The sequence below is a fragment of the Toxorhynchites rutilus genome, chromosome 1 (assembly GCF_029784135.1).
Source record: "Toxorhynchites rutilus septentrionalis strain SRP chromosome 1, ASM2978413v1, whole genome shotgun sequence".
NCBI lineage: Eukaryota > Metazoa > Arthropoda > Insecta > Diptera > Culicidae > Toxorhynchites > Toxorhynchites rutilus.
The window spans coordinates 78,836,303-78,860,684 of NC_073744.1; the positions used below are offsets into that span (position 1 = coordinate 78,836,303).

Genomic DNA, 24,382 nt, shown 5'->3' on the forward strand with positions numbered 1-24,382 from the left:
ACTCAGATCAAAACGCTGTCAATAGTTTCTCGATGTGACAGCTAGGGGCGCTGAAGTGAATAAAAATAAGCGACCAAATTCTAACTGTGTATCAGTTATTTACTTTATTCCTTTAGCTGTATTATAAGAACTTCTAAATAATGTCTGTGTTATTGAAATGCAATTTTTGTGCTGGAATGAAAGATCTTGCTAGTCTGGTTTACACTAAAGTAAAAATGGCACAGACCGCGCATCGTGCGAACATAGTTTCATCAATCGTGAATTGATTGAAAATTATCTGCATTCTAAAATGAACCAAGACCGACTCAATGGCTTGGCAATTTTTTCGATCGAAAATGAATCGTCAGCCGATCTTGATTTAAATGCAATTAAGGATCATTTTGCTTCAGTTAAAGCACGCAAGGCAAATGTTTGACTAGAGTATTCGAAGCAAAGCTGGTAATGATTTTTCGTAACCTTCTTAATACGGATAAACTGCTCAAAGTAAACTTTGGTATCAGTGAGTAGCTTTCTCAAAATATCAGAAACTCAAAGTTAGAGGCGAATGAACTGAAAAGTTTAAACCCTCTTAAAGCCAAAAAGAAGAAGAAGAAGAAGAAACTCAAAGTTAGTGAAAAAATCGAATAAAGTGGTATTTTTTAGGGGGCCATTTTCATAGTTTTCCGGGGGCGTTGTCTACCTTCACTAGGTCGCTGAATGAGGGCCCTGAGTTTGAATTCACGATCGATCGCTTACTGAGCGAACCCCCTATATATTTTTTTCGGATGTTTTACAAAATGTGACTAGTGGAATCTCTGATTATTTTCTATTTAAACAATAAGTATCTTTGGAAGCTGTGACCGACTCTGATTTTGTGCGAACGCTCTTAATGCGGACTGAATGGAAAACGCGGCAAAAAGAAATCGGAGCTTAACGTTTTAATCATGTCCGATTGAGCTGGAATTTTGCACAGGTCATTTTTTAGGTCAATAAACAAAATGTACATGATCGATTCTTTAAATTCGATTATGATTTTTTCCCATACATCCATTGCCACCCTAGTATACACAGACCGACGCCATCATCGATGACTGTTCATTAGTTTGATATACATTCGATTGTTTTTGGTTCCCTGCTTAGCCACGATAAATTTTCACTAAATCGGTGCTCACACTCCCGCTGACACGTGCAATGGAGCTCAAATCGAGTTCCGGATACGGAGCGCCACGTGCTACCACCCCGCCAGACATGCGCACAATCTTTCATCGATTCTTCCCGACGATGTACCATCAGCTGTTTCACTCATTGCCACCGACTGCAAGCGGTACTGTGCCCCGGAGCTGCTCATGAGTTACCCACCCCCTGGGGGAGGACTGATCCGTGACGCATCCTGGCATCGTTCAGCAGCAGCAGCCGTCGTATAGCTGCGGTAGTTTAAGGTGCGCTTCGGTACGTCGTGGTTGTGGCTCTCGCCGTTCGATTAACCCGTCACGTATGTGGTGTGTGTCCTCCCAAGTTCGGAGTTGCATGAGGGTTCAAGTTCTAGCTCGCTGATTGATATCCCGTGCCGTCACCACTTTCAACCGCTCTCTCGTCCTCTCGTTGTGGTCGCCGTAGTCGCCGTCGCCGCGGTATAGTATCTGCGTGACGTCAGTTACTTCGGTTCGCGATATTCCGGATGGAGAGATGTTATGCATCGGATATAGTGACGATGATTTGTTCCGCCGGAATTGGAATTAGCTCGAAAGTGAAGCTTCAATAGGCGATCAGAGGATAAGATTTTTTTTGCTGCTGGGAATGATCCTGCAACAGGAAGTCATCATTTCGAGTGTTCCTTTTGTCAGTTCCATTGGTAGTTCCGGTGGTGTTTTGCTATTATAAGTTTACATAAAAGCGGCACCGTAACGGAGCAAACAGATAGAAACGGGAAACGCAAATGCTGCAGTTTTGCAATTCAAATCTTGGTTAGCTCGTCGGGCTGCAGTTACAGAGCTCCTCCGTCACAGGGGGATAACGCTGGCGGAAGTGAGGCGTAAGATGATTTAACGTGCGACACGAAAACGGATGTCTGTATGTGGTGTTGTTTGGCGAAACAGGATAATTTATTCCGACGCAATGTACGGAAGCGCTGGGCAAATTTGCGCTGATTTGCATGTTGGCGATGGCTGTTTCCACTCTGACTAGCAGGTTGGATTTTTTGATTGCTCGTTTGATAACGGAAGACGGTGTTGTGAATTTCCGTGTTATTTTTTGTTGTGCCAGTTGCCGTTGGGAAAGTGAGTGTTGAATTTTCGGTTTCGAATTCAATTTGAAATAGAATTCGAGTACGAGTGAAGCGACAGAATCTTCCATGTGGAGAAATCGGATAAATCTCTCTGAATGGTGTGATGGAATTTAAATAGTCTTAATGCGAATCAAATATAGCAGTACATCGGAAGTGTAAATGCAATCACAGGGTGAACAAATATTGAAATATTAAAAGCAGCATACCCAAGTTGCTGAAACAAAGGATAGGCGTGCTGATTCTTAGTAGCTGTGAACAAAAATTACCAATACATATCGAAAAATAGATTAACAAAAACGCATCGCATAATCCATTGGAATAACATATCAACTGCTGGAGGATTATCGTTCCTTCGATCCGATCCGCGGATAAACCCCCCAAAGTCTTCGAATGAAAAATACATATCAATCGTGTATACCGTTGTGATTAGTGAGTGTTGTTGTTAGATTAATCGTACAATATTACGTGTAATAACCGTTTATTCGAATCATTCGGTGAAGATAAATATATAGCTCAAGTTCCACTTTTCGTCACTTTGTGCGTGCTGTGATGAAGTAATCGAAACAACTCAACTTAACACATATCATCAGATTTTCACTTCATTTGTAGAACATTTCTTCTGCCGGCTCCAGGCGCAAAAAGCTCAGGTAAGCGGAATGCTGTATGTTTTCGTTGCCTCGCCCCACCTCAGGGTGTTATTTTTTCACATCCAAGCCGGTATATCATTTGTTTAACTTATCTTTTCTCCCCCCGGTGAGTGTGGGGAATTCCATGCGATTCGGGCAAGACCGGCGGATAGAGGAAAACAACAAAAAGACAAAATAAGGCACGTAATTGTAAGCAGAGCGTAAAATTGCAGCAAAAAAATACCGCGCTGGGGGAGGATCCTTCGAGAGTCAACCTCGGAAAAACGGGTCTTTGGGGTTTTTTTCTGTTTATAGTTTTTTCTTTGCCTTTCTTTAATAATCTGCGTGTGAACGGTGGCGAATGGCCTCTAGAAAAATGTATCAACCCAAGCGTGAGATATCTCACCAAATGAAAACCCGAGTGTCAACAGCCGCTGGACGCAGGGTGGAATATGTTGGCAATACCGGAAAAAAATCTGATTACTGTGAGAAAAAATCTCCGCTGCTTGCAGCTGGTGGAATTCAATTAATTTCAGAAAAAGATTAGACACAGTTCAAATGAAGCAAATTGGATTGTGAAGTCTAAATGTAGGCAGAGCAAGAGGGACTGCTCGAGTGGCTAAAAATTTGTTAAATAATTCTGAAATGATTCCAAAACTCATAAATATGATAACACAGTTCATCGTATGGATAGCACTGCCTAAAGGCAGACAAAAAAAAATCATATAAATAACATCATGCAATGAAACTGGTAATTACCAACCTCAACCAAACCACGGTTGATTGTTTTTTTTTTCTTTTTCTTCGGTATTAAAAATTAGTGTCATACTGTGAATACTGTGAAGGGGTTTCACGCAATTCAATCGCAAAACCATTTACTGCAAGAGTATTTTGAGCTTCTACCAAACAACCAGTCGATAAATTTCAACATGTAAAAAACCATTCCGCGATTTGAATCAAACATTTGGAATCAACCAATATAACAACCATTCCATGCCAAACCGATATAGTGGTTCTCAGATTTTCATCAAAAGTGGTCATTTGGTTCTTTATCGTAAATCGATGGTTCAGAAGAACATTCAGAACAAGTAATAGCGGATAAATTCAACAGTTATTTTGTGAACAGTGTTCGATTGACTAATCAGAGTATAGAAATGGTCAGTGAGCCTCACGAAATAATACAGCCGATGAATACCAATTGTAGAATTGAATGTTTTCTACCCATCACTTTTGCAGAGTTGAAAGATATTTGTTTTTCTTTGCAGAAATCGGCTGGTTCCGACAATGTCAACGCAAAAGTGATACAATATTGCTTTCATGTTATTGGACACGAATTGCTAGACCTGATAAATAAATCATTGCAAACTGGGCACGTGCCGGAAGTTTGGAAGGAATCACTTGTGATTCGTATCCCGAAGGTTAATGGACGGAAAACAAACACATAACAACATCTTCCGTAATGGACATTTAGCACAATGAAAGTCACATGCATTCTTTCTTGTAAAAAAAACACTTCCGAAAAGCTCGTCATGCCAAATATTTTAATCAAAAACAATCGATAATCATGCAGTGCTACATTTATATTAGCATTTTTTTTTAGAACTACAAATCATGTACGAGACTTTTAAACAAAGCTTCTACTGTTTAAAATTTTCGTCAAATATTTAAATTCATAAAATCAAACTCATCTTAAAAGAAAGAAAAAATCCTATATAAAAGTATATTACTGTTCTCACATATTGCACATAACGATTGTGACTAAATATTTAAAACTAATCAATTTAATTGTTGATTACAAGGATTTTCCAATAGTGTATTTTATCTTAGGAATCAAGGGACAAAGCATCTTGACGATGTTCACTCAGCTCACCTGCTCAATGTCTCTTTCGAATAAATTGAAGCTGAGTGTTGATCGAAGGGTAAATGTTGAATTTGGTGAACAGCTGCACTCTTCTAAATTCTGAATCGAAACGCATCTTATAAGAAAAATCAAAACATCCTCGCGTAAACTATATCTGTTTTACATCGGATAATTTCGGACTGCATTATCTTAATTAACACGGATGTTTTCGATTGCATTTTGGATTAGAGAAAACGGTGCTGTCCATAATTGTTACAATCGGGTTCTTAACATATTAAGGACTGCACGTTTTGGGGCACTTGGACGCTTCATTTGTTCGGATTCTACGAATGAGATCGTTTCCTTCGATGTGGATGAGACGCGAGCCATCGGTAGGCCTTGTTAGATTCTTGGCAAACCAAGGATTTAACCTTCAAGTGTAGAAAATACGGACAGAGATGCCAACCCTCCTGATTTTTCCGGATTATTCATGGTGGACATAGTATTGTGTTTTGTGCTGTGATAGTTTATGAATATTTAGTGTGAAATATTGCCCTGTGCAGCGAAAGAAGTCTTCGTTCGCGTGCCCTTTTTGTTGAGAAATCAGGATAAGTAGGGGAACGGTTGCCTACAACAACCGATTCTTGTTTAATTTTGCCTTTTTCAGCCGGCCCCGGCGTGCTGTTTTTCTTGTATAGCAGCCGTGGCGGTTTATTCTTTCTTTATTTCTCTTCTCTGTATGGTTGTATAGCGTCCCGCTTTAATCTGTGTTGGCTATGGAATGTTCGGTGTGTAAACTGGGGATAGTGGTAAGCGATCTGCCGGTTTGCTGTATCGGTAAGTGTAGCGGAGTGTTCCACTACAAATGCACACTTCTGAGCAGGCCGACAGCAAAGCTTATCACGGAGAACGTAAATGTTTTTTTCAAATGTAATGACTGTCTATCAGACCAGGGTTGTGGTGAGCAAAGTGATCTTATCTCGGGTGTGCGAAAGGTAGAGAAGGAGGTGATGAAACTATCTTCACTCTCTGACTCGCTTACGGACATGCGAGATCACATTACGGCTCAGCTAGACAGCGCGCTAAAGTGCGGTATGAAAGATTTGAGACAAAATATATGTGAGTCTCTTGAAAAATTGATATGTGAGAGATTGGATTCTATGACAAGTTCATTTTTAACATTTACCGCGCAGAATAATTTAGCTGCAAGGAATGATTCGCTCGATGAACCTGGTGCAATTCCTTCTGAATCGCACCAAAACATTCCTAAACGGAAGAAACGTAAATATCAGAATAATGATAATGATGATGTCATTCTTAATAACATAAGTTTCGCGGATGTAGTCAAAAGTTCAAACAATGCTATTGATAATAATATAAAGAGCAATAGTATCAAGCAAAATAGTCGTAAAACTCAGTCGGTTATTGTAATAAAACCCAAAGAGTCCAAACAAGCTTGCGAGGAAACTCGTAAGCATTTAAAAACAAAACTAGATCCAAAAACACACAAAATTGGGAATTTTAGGAATGGTAGAGATGGCTCCATCATTGTCGAGTGTTCAAATGGAGCCAACATAAATGATGTCAAAAATGATATTGAAAGCAATTTGGGTGAAAATTACCATGCTGTTGTTCCCATATCGGTGCCAAGATTAAAAATTGTGGGCATGAGCGATCAGCATTCCTCCGCCGTTTTCATTGACTATTTAAAGAGTCAAAATGAAAACATCGCAATAAAAGATGTAAAAGTTTTGAAAGTTTTCGAAAATCCACGCTTCACATACAATAAGTATAGCGCTATGATTGAAGTAGATGTTGACACATATAATAATTTACTGAGTGCGAAAAAAATAAATGTGGGGTTTGATCGGTGCTCCGTAGTTCCCGCGATTAGTGTGTTAAGATGCTTCAAATGCGGAGAATTTGGACATAAGAGCACGGATTGCAAACAAAATTGTGAAACGTGTTCTAGGTGTAGTCAGAAACACAAGACATCTGAGTGCACGTCAACTGTATTGAAATGTGTTAATTGTTTGAAAATGAATAGAGAACGTAAAATGAATTTGGACGTCAACCATGCCGCATTTAGTTCTGAGTGTTTAGTATACAAAAGACTTTATGAATTGAAAAAAGGCAGCTTGCATTTCAATAAATAGCAACCATGTTCCAGAAGAATTGTGAATCAATTTCATGTTCTGTATTTGAATATTGCGGGGTTGTCAACAAACTACGTAGCATTACGTCAGATTGTTGAGGAAAAGCGTCCACTTTTAGTTTTATTATCAGAAACACATATTATTGAAATTGAATCATTTGATCAATATAGTATTCCGGGATACAATGTAGCTGCTTGTTTATCGCATTCTAGACATACTGGCGGTGTTGCTATTTATGTCAAAGAATCAGTTCAATTCAATCTTCGCCTCAACGAAGTTATTGATGGAAACTGGTTTTTGGGCATTACAGTTGAACGTGGCATGAAGATGGGTAATTATGGTGTTTTGTATCATAGCCCCAGCTCAAGTGATCAGCGTTTTGTTGAAATTTTAGAAAACTGGCTTGAAATGTTCCTTGATTCTAGCAAATTAAATATATTAGCTGGTGATTTCAATATCAATTGGCGTGATGACTACAATTCGAACCATCTGAAGCGCTTATCTGATTTCTTCAATTTGAAACAAACAGTAAATGAGTTCACGCGTATTTCCAGGCACAGTAAAACTTTAATTGATCATGTTTATTCCAATTTTGAAACTATTAACACAGTCATTGATACCAATTTGAAAATAACCGATCATGAGACCTTAGTTATCAATATTGTAGATAATTTCGTGCCAAACGACGATTTTGTTAAATTAAAGTGCTGGAGGAAATATTCGAAACATGCTGTTTCGAATCTTGTGATGAGAAGCCTGGATTTTCCATTCGAGTTGTTGTTGAATACGATTAAGCGCTTTGGAATTACGAGTACTGCATATAAATGGTTTGAAAGTTATTTGTATGACAGAACTCAACGGACTATTTTTAATGATTCAATTTCCAGTCCCGTAGGGAATAATCTTGGAGTACCTCAGGGAAGTGTATTAGGACCCCTTCTATTTATTATGTACATCAACGACATGCGACGAGTTTTACGATTTTGTGATATTAACCTTTTTGCAGATGATACTGTGTTATTCATTGCAGCTAATGATTTGAATCAGGTCGTTTTATATTTGAATGGAGATTTGCGTTCTTTAAGTAGATGGTTGAAGTATAAGCAATTGAAGTTGAATATAAATAAAACTAAATTTATGGTAATCTCGCGAAATCGTTCTAATGAAAACGTCTCTATTATAATTGATGATGAGACCATTGATCGCGTTCGGGAGATTAAATATCTTGGCGTGATTATTGATGACAAACTCAAGTTCAATACTCACATTGACAATGTCATCAGGAAAATTGCCAAGAAGTATGGAATCTTATGCCGATTGAAAAACGATTTAACTATGTGCAGTAAAATACAGCTATACAAATCAATCATCTCTCCTCATTTAGACTTTTGTTCTTCCATATTATTTTTAGCCAATGATACACAAATATCGAGATTACAGCGTTTGCAGAATAAAATAATGCGGTTGATTCTAAAATGTAATAGATTCACTTCCTCATCTTTGATGCTGGACGCTCTAAAATGGTTATCCGTGAAGCAAAGAATTGTTTATTTAACTATGGTGTTCATTTTTAAAGTAGTTCACGGTTTGCTGCCTCGATATTTGTGTGATCGAGTTGAAAGAGGAAGTGATTTCCATAGATATAACACTAGAAACGCGAATGAATTAAGAACACCTAATTTCTTGTCATGTGCTTCACAAAATTCGTTGTACTTCAAAGGAATAAATGTTTTCAATTCGATGCCAAGACATATTAAATGCGCAACAACACTTACAGAATTTAAGAGGCACTGTATTTCACACGTGAAAACTGTGTTTTATTAACAGTCGAACGATTTTTTTTTTTAATTTTATGACGAAGATTTTTATTGACGAAGTTTTATACGAACGGATAATTAATGTGGACAATTTTTGGTAGTTTGTTTTTCAATGTTTTTGAGTAACCTGACGAAGTTTTTTGAACGGATTATATTATGTAGACTATCTTAAATTTTTTTTAAATTATCTTTTTTTTTAATTAGTATTGATCTCTATTATGTCTGTCATGATGAACTGGTGATGATGGACTATTTTTATTTTTATTTTGTTGTTTTTATAGTTGTATTAGTTGAAAAAAAAAATAAAAGTAGTCTACAAAAGTTTGAGCGTCGCGCGCGTGCCACAGATATAAAGGATATTAAATTGAAAGATTTTTAAGTGCCGGTCTAGGAAATTTTCGTAAAGGAAATTTTCTCGATTTCTCTGAATGAGGATATTCATTGTCAATCCAAAGCAAGGCTGGCGGTTGGACTTGTGCTCTGGTGGACCCTTTGGCTGCAAGGGCCTCGTCGGGACCGTATCGGCTCTGTGGCGGACATGACTGAGTATTGGCTTGTCTTTGGAAATTGCAATTTTTTTGAACTTATATCTGTGAATAAAATCAGTGCGTTTTTTTGTGTTTGCTAAACTGATTTCAATGTTGAGAAAAAATAAATAAATTATCTTTTAGATAACTCGTCTTGCTCAAACCTCTGTAGGGGAAGGAGGCGGGACCATCATCATATTTATTTCCCAGACTTTTCGGCACGCTCCCTGATATCCTGGCGAACACTCAATTTTACCTGATTTTCCTGATTTTTATACTTCTTACAGGGTCTTTCATATTAATCGCTTACGCAAAATATCGAATAGCTCCTTATAAAAAAGTTTCGCTCCGTCGATGGTAACACTGCATTCCCCATTTCGGGACGATAATATTCGGCTATTGATTCAGTCTGATCGGATGTTTTTTAGTGTCAAGATTATCTATCTATTCCTAAGCGATTTGCGTTAGCGAAGGTACAGTGTTGATATCTATTAATTTAATGTACGCGTGGAAGAACGATACTTTATCAGGCCCGAAGGCACTTTCAAATGGTTATATTTTGAATAACTACTTGATGTTTTTCGAATGATTAAAACACGTGTTCCAGACTTTGACTTAACCATTTGTCTATACATTTCCTGATATTAGATAAAAGTTATTGTACATATCCATTTTCGCTTCACAAACATCTCAGATTCAAATCATCTTTTAATGGATATATCTAAAAACATCGATTAACTTCATAAACGCAATGAAAATGCCGTTTTGAAGCAAATCGTGATGGGTAATGACGGGAACTAATCGGATATTGCAGATTATCACAAGTATGGGTCTCTGCAAAATACTCTCAAGGGCAAGAACTTCGACGCTGTGGACAGGATAAAAATTACCTTGAACTGTTTTCGACGAGAAAGCAAACATATTCTGGAAATGTATTATAGAATTTTTTCTACTGTCTGAAAGATGGCAAAACATTGTGAAACAAATCTGAGAATATGAATTGAATAAATGTATGTGTGCCTATTAAAATGATGATTTTTTTTCCCAAAAATCGGCATGAACTATTAGAACAACCCAATATGAGCTATCCTGATTTCCTCCTGATTTTTATTTTCATTCTTCCTGATTTTCCTAACTATAGTTAGCAACCCCGAACACGGGTTATTTCGTAATCCATCCGTAACACGAGTTTTCTCGTGTTTGGCGTTCCGCAATATGTTAACTACGTTAGCCTGCTCGACGCAAAGTCGGAAAATGTGTAGAACGAACTCTTCTTCCTGATGCCACCTCATGCTAAGCTCATCGGTGGCATGTTGTAGAAAATATTTGGAAACAGATTCTCGCATACTTTGATGGATGAACGCCAATCGGTTGTGGAAACAGCGATCAAAATTCGCTGATTCCACAACAAACTGGCGTTGAAAACATAGCTTAAATAAAACTGAATTTTCCCAAAAATCAAGTTGATTGCAATAATTTTCCATCAAGTGTACACTTTTTTAACAGATCAGATAATAATAATGCACGCGTATGCTGATTATCAGTCTTCAGAAAACGCTGCGCTGCGCTTGAGTTTAATTTTCATCAGCGCGCGCTCAAAGAAAACTCGCATTCTATCTTGGTGCGAAGAGCACAAAATTCATAAGCACAGCAGCGTAAAATGTACCCGGCGCAGAACTCAGATACTAAACATTTCTTCTCACTTGTGTGATGCGCGTCTCATTCTATACATACACATAAACATCAAATCCTAGCGCCCGCTTTATCTTCGTTCGTTCTAAGCAAATCATAAAAAAAATGGGTGGGTTATATCTATGATATAACCGCAAGGTTGACGTGGGACTACCTTAGCTTAGTATTGTTTGTATTGATTAAATTTTTGACTGAATGAAACAATTTCCGAATTCAATTGAATTCAATATATTTGCGTTACGAGACCGTGTTAGAGGAACGCACTCTAGTCTGCACAAAAGCAAGCGAGTACAAAAGTATTCACAGTTTGCATGTATTTGCAACACCTTGGCTTAGAAGTCTTTATAGGTGAACAGATTTCAGTCGGAACAAAAATACTCCCGACCTGCATGAATTTGCAATGCCAATTTTCCCAAGCTCCATGGATTTGAAATCTGTGTTATGGAAACACATTTCAGTTGGAACAAAAATGCCCCGACTTGCATGTATTCGCAATGCCAACTTCCTCACGCTCCTTAAATTTAAAGTCTGTGTTAGGGAAACACATTTCGGTGGGAACAAAAGCTCCCCCTACTTTCATGTATATGCAATGTCGATTTCTCCAACGCTGCTTGGTTTTGAAGTCTGTGTTAGGGAAACCGTAAAGCGGGCCAATCAAAACGAGGTAGTTAGGGCGTTTAGATAACGCCTAACATTTTACAGTTATTCAATTATTTATCTAATGAAAAATAACATTTTATTAGTTGTGATAGATGTGTAGAATAATTCCCTATCAATTGATGCAAACATCTCACCGATCAAGTAGAAAATGTTCGAGTTATAAGCATTCGAAATCTTGCATTTTTTTCCCTCATGTTCAGTGTTTATGTTTTCATTTTACCCTCCATATACTCCGATTAGACGTAGTCCCACGTCAAAACAGCGCGCCTCCATTTGAACCGTATACGCTTGTGTGAAGAAGAATATCTCAACGGAGAGAGCAATCCTGTTTCAAGCGCGCAGTATAGAAATACGGCGCAAGCACGGCGCAAATTTCAGAGTAAAACTCAGCTTATCACATTAGGGACCGCACGTTTTGGGGCAAACTTGTACGCTTCATTTGTTCGGATGCTACGAATGAGATAGTTTCGTTGGGTGTGGATGAAACGAAGGCGAGCCATCGGTAGGCCTTGTTAGATTCTTGGCAGACCAAGAATTCAACCATCAAGTGTACAAAACACGGGTTATTTCATGATCCATCTGTTATAGACGGAACGCGAAACACGAGAAATCTCGTGAGCGATCCGAAATATGTTAACACTGGGCGCAAATCTCTGCGTAAGAACGGCGCTGACAACCAAAATTTCATCTGTATCCGAGCGTGCTCATTCGCCAGAGCGCATGTGTGCACAAGGAGTGGGAGCTCAACTGGGTACAAAAATCTTGTTGCGCATCAGCACCGAGTTGCATTCTGAAGACTGCTGACTATATATGCAATATTAAGAGAAGCCTCGTACTGAAAATTGTCCCCTCTGCCGCTTGCCGCTCCGTCACTGCGAGATTACGGCAGAGTTGATGAAGTTTATTAACCCTTTGCGGTCGTATTACATTTGAGGTATCTTCGAATAGGCCTCCTGCAGTGTCATAACCGCGGAACTTTGGCAGCGCAAGTCGGTTTTGAAGTCCTGAGCAATTCCACGAATCAAATGCTGCAAAGGTAGATTGCGGATCAGCAATTCGGTCGACTTCTGATAGCGACGAATTTCACGCAAAGTTCCCGGTCGATAGCGATGTGGTCACACTCCCCGCGGTTGGTGCACTTATCCGAGCTGCTTTCGTGGTTCCTTACCACCGAAAGACTAACGAGCTGTGTGCTTGGTCCCACACAAACGAGTCCTCACGGTGCGAGAGTAGAGTAAGAAATGAACGAAAGCAAAGGAAGCATCTTATTATAAGCCATATAAGTCTAGAATGTATACCCCACCCTCTTTATTATATAAGCTTACTGTATACTTACTTCGATGTTATTCGTTTCTCTCTCAGAGTAAGCTACGAATATAATAAGGGTGGGGTTTACATTTTATACTTTTATGGTTTATAAAATTACGCTTCCTTTGCTTTCGTTCAACCAAGGTTATCCAGGCCAGAATGATTGATCTTCGTAACAAAAAAATCGCAAAAGATATTAATAAACTTCCGAATAACTCGCTAAAATTCTCAAGACCAAGTCTAATCCTATTCCTCCTCTTCTTCAACCTGACAATTCAGAACGATTGATAACACCTGCCGAACAGGCTAATGCAATTGGCAATCATTTCGCTAGTTCACACAATTTTGGCAAGAACATTACAAGTCCATTTGAAGCTTCGGCGAATGATACTGTAAGGGCTATTGACAATATCCGTTCTGTACCTCAAGAGAATGAAACCATCTCGACTGCAGAGGTTATCTCGGTTATACGCTCGTTGAAGAATATGAAGGCCCCCGGCTTCGACAGTATATTTAACATTGAGTTGAAACATCTTAGTAACAACTTATATGAAATTATGACTTCTGTCTTCATCAGATGTCTATCACTTGGCTACTTCCCCTCGAGTTAGAAGTTGGCAAAAGTGATCTCGATACTAAAACCCGGAAAAGATCCTTCTTCTTCAAAGAGCTATCGACCAATTAGCCTTCTCCCAGCATTTTCGAAAGTATTCGAAAAAATTATATTAACGCGCATTCTTGCTTTTGCAGATGAGCACAATATATTTTTGGATGAGCAGTTTGGATTCCGAAAAGGTCACTCTACAATTCACCAGCTTCGTAGAGTATACAATATAATCAGACGAAACAAGTCAGTTTCAAAATCATCTGCCATGGCACTTCTTGATGTTGAAAAAGCATTTGATAATGTTTGGCATAATGGTCTCATTTACAAGCTTCAGAACTTTGGTTTTCCTACATACTTGATAAAAATTATCAAAAATTATCTTTCTGATAGAGCGTTCAATGTTTCTATAAACAATATTTCATCAGAGAAATTCATTGTGAATGCAGGTGTTCCTCAAGGATCCATCTTGGGACCAATTCTTTTCAATATCTACACTTCAGATATTCCCGCACTCCCATCTGATGGGAAACTGTCACTATTTGCAGATGACACTGCCATCATTTACAAGGGCAGAAGTATCACAGAACTAAGATCTAAACTTCAAAGAGGGTTAGACTCTTTGTCTGGATATTTCAATAATTGGAAAATATGCATAAATGCAGCAAAGACACAAGTCATATTGTTTCCCCACAAGAACACTCCAAAGCTTGTTCCTCCTCAAAATATGACAGTCAGTCTTAATGGCAATAGCATTGAATGGTCTTCAGAAGTAGTGTATCTGGGTCTGATCAATAGATACTCTCGATTATCTCTAACGAATAAACTTGCAGTATACAAACAAATAATATTTCCAGTTATCGCATATGCGATGCCCGTTTGGGAGTGCTGTGCTCCAACACACAAATTAAAACTTCAACGCAAACAAAACAAAATTCTTCGTATGATTCTAAACTCTCCACCCAGAACGCGAAATTCGGAGATACATCAGCTGGCCGGGATTAAAACCTTGGATGAAATTATCAATAGTAATTGTATGAAATTTGAACAGAGTTGCGCTCTCTCAATACACGGAATAATACAAAATCTGTATGATTGAATATGCTACCTGACTTTCTAGTCGTTACCTTTCAAGGTAACGGCTTTGGGATTAGGGTAGATATATTTATTTCCAGTTAGATAAGTAGTTTAAGTTGGGACAATGTAAATAATTTGGGGAGGGTATCTTATAAGTTAGATTTAGGTATAAAAAAAAACTAGAAAAGTTTAGGCATGATTTTACAATAGGAATATGAAACAAACGGATAATGTGTATGATGAAAATCTTTACAGAACTTGACATTGCAATTTAAAGATGTAGAACCCTAGGTTGATCACTTGAAATGTAGTATTATATTATAATGTAAACCAAATTAAGAAATAAAAAGAATTTAAGTGAAAAAAAAAGTGCTTTCGTTCATTTCTTACTCTACTCTCGCACCGTGAGGACTCATTTGTGTGGGACCAAGCACACAACTCGTTAGTCTTTCGGTGGTAAGGCACCACGAAAGCAGCTCGGATAAGTGCACCAGCCGCGGGGAGTGTGACCACATCACTATCGACCGGGAACTTTGCGTGAAATTCGTCGCTATCAGAAGTCGACCGAATTGCTGATCCGCAATCTACCTTTGCAGCATTTGATTCGTGGAATTGCTCAGGACTTCAAAACCGATTTGCGCTTCCAAAGTTCCGCGGTTATGATGCTGCAGGAGGCCTATTCGAAAATAACAATTTGTGTGCTATCCACGCAAAGCGCGTCACATTATGCCCAAGGACATCCAGCTGGCCCATCGTATCCGAGGAGAGCGTGCTATTAGCTTAGCATTTGATGGATAAGAGTTCAAAAAAGTTTTTTACAGACCAAACTGAAAGGAATATTTTCGTTTGGACGCCATTCAGCATCGAGAAAATTTCGGAAAGATCTAATCGTTGCTGAAAAATAATCTGCCAGTTCCCTGGGAATTGAAAAATACATTCATGCGAAAGAGTTTATTTTAATGTTTTCTAACCATATAACACAGCGACCAAATATTTTTCAATCAAGTGCTATTAACAGGTGGTTATCGAGTTAGCAATAACCACTGGAGGGCTGGAAAGAACTAATCATTGCTGAAAAATAATCTGCCAGTTCCCATGGGAATCGAAAATACATTCATGTGAAAGAGTTTATTTTAATGTTTTCTATCCATGTAACATTGCGACCAAATATTTTTCAATCAAATGCTACTAACAGGTGGCTATCGAGTTAGTATTAACCACTGGTGGGCTTCTAGTATCGAGGAAACTCTGAAAAGAATTAATCGTGGCTGAAAAATACTCTGCCAGTTCCCCTGGGAATTGAAAAATACATTGATGCGAAATAGTTTATTCTAATGTTTTCTATCCATATAACACTGTAATCAAATACATTTGGTTTTGTGATTTTTCAATCAATCGCAATTAACAGGAAAGCTTCTGAAAATTATTCTTCCCCATCAGTAGGATATTTCCGTATCCAATATTGGATACATAAAACCTTGTGCCTCCAACGTAACGCTCTCGTTTTCGAAGTCCCCCAAATATTCATTCATTCAGAATGAATTCAGATTCAACTTCAAACAAATGAACTCTAAATCAACGATAGTCCTACGTCACCCTTGCGGTTATACCATAGATATAACCCACTTCCTGTTTTATTTTTTTGTTTTTTTTTTTGTTAGCTACATACAGTAGAACCCCAATTATCCGCGAGCGGATGATCCACGGTGCGGTTTATCCATGAAAGCGAGTTTCATAGTAATGCTATTAACCTTCCATAAAGTTGTCAATGAGTGGTAGGTTCTTTTGTTTTGGTCATGACTTTCACATTATTTGACAACTGGTGTACACGACCTTACAGATAGATAGTTGAATGATTCCTGTATTGATAAAACATAGTTTTCATGCTGAAATATCTTTTTTTTTGTGTTTGTACCTCATTTTTAGTCATTTTTTGTGTTATCCGCGATTTTCATGATCCGCGGTGGACTTGCCCGACTATTCCGCGGATGATCGGGGTTCTACTGTATATGTATTAACCTAACAATGTATTTTAATGTGATGTTTTTATATGAAAAAGATTTTGCTCGAGACACCTATGCGATTATTCAAATAACATGAGACATTTATGCAAACAGAAGTTCTGACACTTATGAACAATCTTTTCTATCACACCAAAGTGTTACAATGGCTAAATTCTACTGTTATGATTTTTGTCTCACATTCCTATGCATTCAACGCACTGTGCGTTGTCTTGTGTGGGTGACTACTTTGTTCAATACCGAGCTTTGTTTAGGAAAAGCATAAACTGAAACTTGGTTGACTAAAATATAATATGCATGTTTTCTTGCTGTGGTGGCTGAGAGCAGACAAACGACCACAAAGAGTTAACACCAATAATTTGCTGATGCCGGAACAGTCGGCATATCGAGAGAGACACCTTGTGAGACCGCTCTGAATCTGGTGTTAGCAAAGAAAGAGAATATCGAGGCTAAATAAACAATTTTTGCGGTGTTTTTGGATTTGAAACGCGCTTTTGAAACAATATCTAGAGCCTTATTGTTGCAAACAATGCGCTTGGAATTGTAGGGGCCAGTGTTGGAAAAAAATCATCTTCGCTAAGGTCAAATGCATAGATTTTCGGGCTAGGTTGCATCGAAAACCTATATATTCCAAACAAAAATTAAAATGACAGATCCAGGCAACCATTGAATATGAGCAAATGAACTTTTGTCCTTCAATATGTTTTGATGTTTATTTTTTCCACCCAGTGTCATTTTCATCTTGATTATCGGAAACGTCAGAACTGAATTTCATTTCAGCCAAATGAATATCAGCTGTTGTTAACTTCTAACCTGAGGCTGCTGTGTGCGGTTGGGTTTTGCAGTTGCCGGATGCCGTTATCGGAAATACCTTATGAAATATGCCGTTGCTACCGTCTCGACAAGTAAAATTTATTTTGAACTTAAATTCTCTGCCAGAACGAATATCGTTTCGGATGTGATGAATATCAATCTGTTGCTTTTGATATCCAAAGTATAAATAACAGCGAAGTTATGAACCCCACTCAATGTCGCATTCATTCATTATAGCAAATTTGCTCAAGCAACAGCGATATGAACAAAATTAACTCGTTTGTTATTGTCATCAATATAATGAGGGCAGTGTGTTTCATGCTGAAAAAAAGTCATCAATATCTGTTGATATTCTAAGACACTGGTAGGGACATCATACAAATGGCTCGAATACTACTTGTGTGATAGAACTGAGAAGACTCGTTTCAACGACTTTTTTCGGTTCCCTTAGGTAACACATTTGGTGTACCACATGGGAGTGTGTTAGGGTTCATTTTATTCGTTCTATATATAATATGTGTCACCAATGTCCAAATCAGAAGAAATTTCTTTGACGAAAAATCCCCCAGCTGTTCTAAAAGAACAAGACGGATATTGCACAAGCATTTAGCAACAAAATCCTGCCACATGTACATCATTCACTATAAACATCATTACTCTTTTTGAAATTATGTTTAGTGAGCATTATGATCAGAGGAGACGAAACAAACACGTCATTCTGCGATTCCTAAGACACAATCGACAGAAGCGATGTAAGAAGGAATACATTCACTTGCGAGGACACTATCATGAGCAATACCGACACAGTCTTTGCTATTGTCATGTCAAAACGCAATTCATTTTCATGATATTACAGCATGAGTTCGTAAAAATGATAATGGATTTTCAGGTGGAATAAGAACGCTTTTGAAACAAAAATCATATATTAAAATTAACTCTAACGTATCGAATATGTGTTCTTTGTAAAAGGTGCACTCTTTTACATTCTCTGCAGGTCCGGTAAAACCTTGAAAAAATATGTCTGATAATGATTTCATATCCATATCAATAAAAAAGATTCAACAAATGTGATGCGTAAACTTGAGAAAGAAGTAGTTCGATTTGAGCCGTCTTAATTTTTTCTGTATTCGTCTCTGCCCATAGATCAATGTTAAATCTAATTATTTTTTTTGTAAAACTTCGAAGGAAAATGGGAATATTCGGACAATTGAATTCTCATATGTTCTACAATTAAATCGTGATAGTTTTAAAAGCCGGATTCTTATCTATTACATCGTGATAAGCGTTGTTATTGCATCTGATGTTTTATTTCCTCTTGAAATTCATTTTGGTTCGGAAATGGTTATGGATTTTCAGGTGGAATAACACAATTCTTCTATATCTTCTAAATCAGGAGTGACCAACGCGCCGACTACGGGCAACCTGTCGCATGCGTAGTCGTTGCAGCGACCCGCCTGTCTGGTATATAGTTTTCTTTTCTTGAAATATTCGTGTACATCGAGAACGGAAAACATTGCCCTAAAATTAAAAGTTACTGTATTGGTACACCGCCGTCTATCTTTTAAATTACAGGTAGCCCGCAGTGCTGCCAAGTTTGATTATCCTGTTTTATATAAATTAAAATGGGTCGCTAAAATGGGAAAATTCGGAAAATTAAATTCTCACATGTCCTGAAGTCTATTTTTGGCGGGAGGAAGTTCGCCGGGTCAGCTAGTAATATTATAAAATATCTTATAGATATCAGAGAAAGTGCAAAAAACTTCATGTTTAGAAAATCGTTTCCTCAGAGAAAAAATAATTCAAAAATCTTGACAAAATTGTTTGTTTAAAAATGATAATTCTGAGAGAACTGCATCTCCATTATCCAAGAACAATTGGAATAACGTGCGAAGGACGGAAACGACTTAAGACTGCTGCCACCCTTTTCTTCTGTAGCGAATACACCGCTTGTATAATTTATCTCCCCCTTCCATTCCCAGCACTCTCCATCCTCTCTCCGGAAACCATATATCTGTATAAACTGGCAGCATCCGATTCCAATAATTATGCGCTTCTGCTCGTTGAACTAATTCCGATCGCTTCCGGTCCGATATTGCTTTGTGTGCACATTTTCTCTCCAATTATCCACGAAAATGGCGAATGTTGTGCAAATGACAGCTTCATTCTGTCCGGTAGCCAGTATTTCAAACTTTATGGTTCCAGCATTCCAACCGAACAACTCCTGTTTGGTGTAGAAAATATAAACGAAGGCTCGAGAAGTTGCGAATATGAACGTGTGATGGCACACCAGCAGCAATAAAGAATTCGAACAAATTTATTGCTTCCTGCAGCCCTTTTTTTGCGCTACTATTTGATTTATGGTCACGTTTCAGTGGCAGTCACCGTTTATGGTTACAGCGGATATTAGAGCTTAATTAAGTTTGGGTTTATTGGTAATAGAATGTCGTGTAAATCATAGCAGCAGTCGTTAAGAGTGGTAGCTGTTTGCAGCTGTACGCCAAAAACGGTTGTATTGTCACACAAATTTTCGCAGAATCGGGACACATTTTTCCTCGATGATGAAACAATCTCCGGAAGAGCAACCTCCAAAAAAACGAACCGTTTAATTAATCATTTTGACTCCTTCATTGGAACCGTTTGCTTTCGAGCCACCCGCGGACAAACGACGCAAACAACACTCATAAAATCGTTTAACATTGAACGGGAATATGGAATCTCCGACCATCAATCATTCTGGGTCCGATTCCCGATCAGAAAATGGTGGAAACGGAAACACTATAAGACGGAAAGAGAAAACCAGAGAGCGAAAAGGGAGAGGGAGTAAAAGGAAAAATGTTTCCCCCCGACAAACTTTCACCCACTTTTGAGGCAGGACACGAAATTTCGATGGCGTGATAAAATGTCATTGAAACGATTTGTCGTTTTGCTTAATGAATGGAGTAGCGAGAAAAGTTTCGCTTCTTATCCTGTGCCTGTTCCGCAGCAATGGGCTTGATTCGTACCGTTGTTTTCCAAATGTTTCGTGAAATTTAAATGACTGGATGATTTAAATTTCATGCATTCCGCTGGGTCGACTCTTGTGCTAAATTGTTTGCTCCTCGGGGGAAAAATATTTTACAACAAAACAGAGCGGGAGATTGGAAACGACACTGAGGAGATTGTTACGCTTTTGGTGGAATGTTCCGCATGGGGGATGTTCAGTGTGTATGTGTGGATTTGTCATATTTCCCACCGAAGCGCAAAGGAACATAAAAAGGAAGACCCACCGCCAGAAAGCGGTATATCATTCTCGCAAATTGGCGAAGAATGGACGATCCCAAAAAAAGCGGCGAAATTGTTGAAGAAAATCGTGAGCTTGCCACACGCGAACAGCTATTCGGATAGTCTTCCGTTGTTGTTGTTGTTGTGAGTCTGCAGCGGTCGTAAAAATAAGACAAATGTGATTTTTCCCCTCGATTATGGTCAACGGAATGGCTACACCGGTGATAGATGGTTTGTGGCATGATTCGGCTAATAGAATACTGCTGTCTATCGCTGTCCAATTCCAGCCTTAGCCGTATCTGGAAATGGTTGAACGTCTATGGTTTTTTTTACTGCTTCCTATGTGTTTATTTATGAGGTGCTCATTTTTATCAGAGTCTCCAATGTTCAACGTTCAATCATCGATGAAATTAATGTAAATTACACAGTAGTAGAGTAGCCATTTAGGCGTTAGATTTTTCTGTTCCATTACATTATGGTAAATTACACAGTAGTAGCCATTTAGGCGTAAGGGTATTCTATCTGTTCTTCCATTGTTCAGCAGACCGGACAGCGGAGACAGTTGAAATCGATCATTGTTGGATTATTTATAGAACAGCAACCCGATGTTTCTTGCAGAGCAGAGCAGTTGTATGGATGAATCGATCTTTGTTCCACCGTGGATCGATCTCCATAGCTTATGATGGTTGCGTGGACGTAGTTATTCTATAACAACACAAAGATGGTCAATTGAGGGCCCTGAGTTTGAACTCACGATCGATCGCTTATTAAGCGAACGCGAAACCAAGTGGCTACGAAGACCCCCTATTCAATGTATTTGAATACAACTTTTCATCGTTGTAGGTGCGCACCATGTGCATTTTGAGTATTGACTTTGGTGTCAGCTTTAGCCTCATATATAGGCTAACTGACGCGCCTGGTGTCGACTTGCTGTCATTTGTTGTTTGTTTACCGCGTACGATGAAGGAGTACCGCGCAGCCGCGTTCGGCGAGGATGCCAGCAGCCATCAATGTGGTGAGGGAGCAAGTTCGTCGAAAAATGAACCGCTCGATCCACGAGACCGCAGCTGACCTGGATGTGTCGATCTGGACTGCCCACACCATCATGACGAAGGACCTGGGATACAAGCCGTACAAGAAACGCAAGGTTCACGGGGTAACGAAGGCTACAACGAAGAAGAGGCTGGACAGAACCAGACTGATACTTTCACGCAGGTCAGGAGTTCATGTTTTCTGATGAAAAACTGTTTGTCTTGTAGCAGCTGCACAATGTCCAAAATGTTGGTGCAGACGTTGGCCAGCATCCCCCCGTCCCACATAAACATTCCGCGGTTCCAGAGCGCCGCGTCGGTGATTGTTTGGGGGACCAGGCGTGGGAAGCTCCCACTGGTGTTTATCGAGAAAAACGTAAAAATCAACGTCGCATACTATAGGACCGAGGTTCTGAAGAAGGTTGTGGCACGGCACTCGGGACCTATTCTTGTTCTTGTTCTTAAATGGCGCGTTCCTAGAGGAACTTCGCCGTCTCAACGTAGTATTGCTTGCATCATTTTTAGATTTGAGATTGAGATTTCTATGCCAAATAACACGCCTTCAATGCATTCTGAGTGGCAAGCTTTAGAATGCGCGAGTACCAGTGCAGGTCGGAAGAACTTTCTTTAATGAAAAATTTGGGACCTCTACGGGAAGGATTATTACGTCTTTCAACAGGACGGCGCCCCGGTCTACATGGCGCATATCGTCCACGAGTGTTGTCAGGAGAGTTTGACTGATTTTCTCGATGAGACTTTGTGCCCTCCCAGCTCCACGGATCGTTATCCTTTGGACGTTTAGGTATGGTCGTTAGAGTGCCAATTGATGTATAGAAAAAAATGACCTTCGAATTTTCAATGAAAACTTGATTAAAAATGTTGAGACCCACGAAAAACTACCCTATGCAAAATATCAGCTCAATCGGACTTCACTTACTAGTACCGCACAGTAGTCAAAGATTGAGTTTTTCAAAACTGTAAAATCATCCAAGGAAATCGGGGTTTTCGAAAAAAAATTGATGCCAAATATCTTCAAATTGCATGAAACGTCGCAAAACATTTTATTTTTGTCAATTTTTTTTTCGAGAGCGAACATAAAGAGAGCACTATGGACCAATTTAAGAAGATCATTTCCAAGATATGGGACGAGATGCAATTCTTTTGAGAAATGTCTCAAGCTCGTCATACAACACACAGGAAGGTGCTCCCAATTAATATGTCATAGATTCTCAATAAACATTAACTCAATGAAAATGGACGCAGAAAAGAATATCTTGTATTTACATTTATTTGACACATGTTTAAAGTGTATTCAAAGTATGTGAGTGTATCGAGTCTCTAAATAATCAAGTCTGACATGTATCTGACCTAAATCTTATACAAATGGTGTGCAAGCATGATGCTTAATGCTTAATCCAGAAAAAGCCTGAATACGTACCAAACAATCATCTGGTGGTTGATTAAAAGTTAGCTCAAATAAGGGGCGCATTGACACCAATAGAAGATGGACTTTTTAAACCTTGGAAACATGTGAATCCGTGAAAATATCCTATTAAACTACTGTAAATCATGGAAAAGAAAATTTTATTTATATGTTTGGCAACATTTGAATACCTGATTTGACACAGGTGCCTTGAACTAGAGCATTCAAACAAGTGGACAAACAATGATCGTTTTTTTGACTGGGCAAGCCCCGATGCTGGTACCCTACTTTCGAACAGACCGTCAGGCAATTCTCTAACACAGACTTCGAATTGAAGCATCCTGCGAGATGAAATTCATGCATCGTAACACTTCTCGTTTGATGTTTGTTGAGTGAACACCGAGCAAGCGTTGAGCGGGAATGAATTGTCTTTCTCAAGACATGGAGAGGAGTTGGAGTTTTCCACAAGGTTCCTTTTCCGCGCTAGAGACGAATGAACTGAAAGAGCTTAAAGCCTCTTAATATGAAAACGGAAACGAAAACAGGTTCTATTTCGCGTACGAATGCATTCTAAGAATTTTGTACATAGTGAGTTTAGTCCAGAACTCAATCAGAAGAGAAATAATCACCAGGCTTCTCAAAAATAAATTATTTTCATAAATTTCCTAATTTATATTTATTTTTTGCTAAGTGTTCCTCAGCTTAGCTAAGCCAGCGGTAGTCCTGCGCACACCTTGTGTTTATATCACAGGTATGACCCACCCCTTGATTTTTGACGTGGGACTACGTCTAACCGGAATATATGGAGGGTAAAATGAAAACCTAAACACAGAACATGCAGGAAAAAATGAAAGATTTCGAATGCTTATAGCTCGAACATTTCGTACTCGATAGGAGAGATGTTTGCATCACTTGATAGGGAATATTTCTACGCATCTATCGCAACTAACAAAATGTTGTTTTTCATTAGATAAACAATTGAATAACTGTAAAATATTAGGCGTTATCTAAACGCCCTAACTGCATCGTTTTGATTGGCCCGATTTACGGTTTCCCTAACACAGCCATCAAAACCAAGCAGCCTTGGGGAAATCGGCATTGCAAATACATGAAAGTAGGGGGACTTTTGTTCTCATCGAAAAATGTTCCCTAACACAGACTTTAAAACCAAGCAGCGAAATCGGCATTGCAAACACACGAAAGAGCCTAGAGGCGAGTGAACTGAAAAGTTTAAACCCTCTTTGTCGGAGTTGGCAGCCCCCT

The 24,382-nt window shown here is 38.8% G+C and overlaps 1 protein-coding gene across 1 annotated transcript in view; it reads left to right on the forward strand.

The window, feature by feature from the left end:
* Positions 1 to 1,429: 1,429 nt before the first annotated feature.
* The window catches only part of LOC129761802 (uncharacterized), a 652,040-nt gene continuing 629,087 nt past the window's right edge, over positions 1,430 to 24,382 (forward strand). Inside the window, exon 1 of the mRNA XM_055759580.1 lies at positions 1,430 to 2,910. The gene's annotated coding sequence lies outside the window, so the exon portion shown is untranslated. The remainder of the gene's footprint in view (positions 2,911 to 24,382) is intronic.